This window comes from Chiloscyllium plagiosum, unplaced genomic scaffold, assembly GCF_037043375.1.
Source record: "Chiloscyllium plagiosum isolate Xiang-an unplaced genomic scaffold, Cpla_swu_hap1 HiC_scaffold_14, whole genome shotgun sequence".
Classification (NCBI taxonomy): Eukaryota; Metazoa; Chordata; class Chondrichthyes; order Orectolobiformes; family Hemiscylliidae; genus Chiloscyllium; species Chiloscyllium plagiosum.
Window position 1 is genome coordinate 15853737 of NW_028270152.1, and position 2150 is coordinate 15855886.

The window sequence follows — 2150 nt, forward strand, 5'->3', positions numbered from 1 at the left end:
TTTTTCTCATTGGAGTGAAGAAGGATGAGAGGTGACTTGATAGAAGTGTACAAGATGATGAGAGGAATAGATAGAGTGAATAGCCAGAGACTTTTTCCCAGGACAGAAAGGTCTATCATGAGGGGAGGATAATTTGAAAGAAGGTTTAGGGGAGGTCTCCAAAGTAGGTCCTTTACACAGAGAGTGGTGGGTGCATGGAGTGCACTGCTGGCGGTGGTAGTAGAGTTGGATACATGAGGGACATTTAAGCAACTCTTGGATAGGCACATGAATGATAGTGAAATGTAGAGTATGTAGGTTAGTCTGATCTTAGAGTAGGATAAAAGCTCAGCACAACATCAAGGGCTGAAGTGCCTGTACTGTGCTGTACTGTTCTACATTCTATGTTCTAATCCACAGCTGGTGGACTGCAGTGGTTCAAGAAGTCAGCTCACCCCGACATTCTCAAGGGGCAACTAGGGGCGGGCAATAAATACTGACCCAGCCAGCGATGCCCACATCCCAAAAATGAATTTTTAATAAGCGGCATGGGTTCAATTCCTGCACTCGCCGCGATTACCGTGAAGGATCTCCCTCAACATCTCTCCCCTCACCTGAGGCATAGTAACCAACAAGTTAAACCACAACCAAAAATTAGCAGCAGGAGAGATTGGGAAGGGAGCAGCAGCAGTGGTGATGCCTTGAAGGCCCGTTGCAGGAAGAATTAGTGACTGGGGGAGGTCCCCGGTAACTGCGACGGCAGAGAGTACAGGCAGCTGAGGTCTCCTGGAGAACAGGATAAGAGGAGGACTCATCAAAGAGTGCTGAACTTTTAACTTCATTCCTTTATTTTCCCAGTTTATATTAAGAAATATTTTAATGTTAACTATTGCCCCATTTCTTTATTTTTCAAGGTAATGCTTAATTTGTTTCTTTTACAGCTTGTACCTACGTTTTTTTGTACCTAAGTGTGTGGCACTGCGTGTGGTGACATTGTGCTTTTAACTGGACTGTTGCACTTGGAGTACATGTGATAATAAAATGTAAATTTAAATCTAAATTAGGGTGGCACAGTGACTCAGTGGTTAGTGCTGCTGCCTCATGGCACCAGGGACCCAGGTTCAATTCCAGCCTCGGGCGACTCTGTGTGGAGCTTGCACATTCTCCCTGTGTCTGTATGGGTTTCCTCTGGGTGCTCTGGTATCCTCCTACAGTCCAAAGGTTAGGTGGATTGGCTATGCTATTAATTGCCCCGTGGTGCTTAGATCTGGTGGATTAGCCATGGTTAATAACTCCATGTAGAGTTATGGAGTTAGGATGGGGGGAATGCAGTAGGTGAGAGTGGGATGCTCTTCAGGGGGTCAATGCATACTCAATGGGCCAAATAGTCGCTTTCTGCACAGTGGGGATTCTATGATACTTTCTATGAACTCTGCAGTAGTTGAACTGTCAGGGATCTGAAGTGTAATAAGCCTGGGTAAGCTTAAACCAGATTCTATGGGCTGGATGTGAGCCCACAACATGAATAAAATGCTCCTAATTAGGAAGACATGGAGGTTACATGGCCATTTCATGGAGAATGAAGTGCAAATGTTCCAAAGTTATTGTTCACCTTTACGATTGCAACGGAAGGATCTTTCACCTATTCTGTGCCTGAACCCAACTTACAAGCAGTGAAGATTTGTTCCAATCCTAGTAGCAGTTCACCTCATCTCAGCCGACCAAATATTCATTCAAAACATATTTTGAAATAATTGTTTTTAAGAGCTATGCATGATTTGCTTCTCCTTCCCACGTTTGAGTTTGGACTGATGAAAACTGCAATTATCACAGTAGTGCCAGCAATAACCTCTTTCCTATTGGCTACAAGTTGCTTTCTAATTGCATGTTTTTGTTGCCAAATGTTTGTCTCATTCATACACGCACATGGGATAATATTATCTTCTGTGATAGGGTAAGATGAATGATAGTGAATCGTATTCCCTGTCGTATTATGAGTGTAAGAAAAATAAAATTAAATCAGGGAAAGGCAATAAAAGATTAACTTCCCACTCGCAATTAACCATTTCGCTCTTCTTGGCAATTAAAGGCATCCTGGATTTTATAAACAGAGGCGTAATCAGAGGATGAAGAGCCTTTGTTTTCTTCAATACTCAGCTGGGCCAGAATTT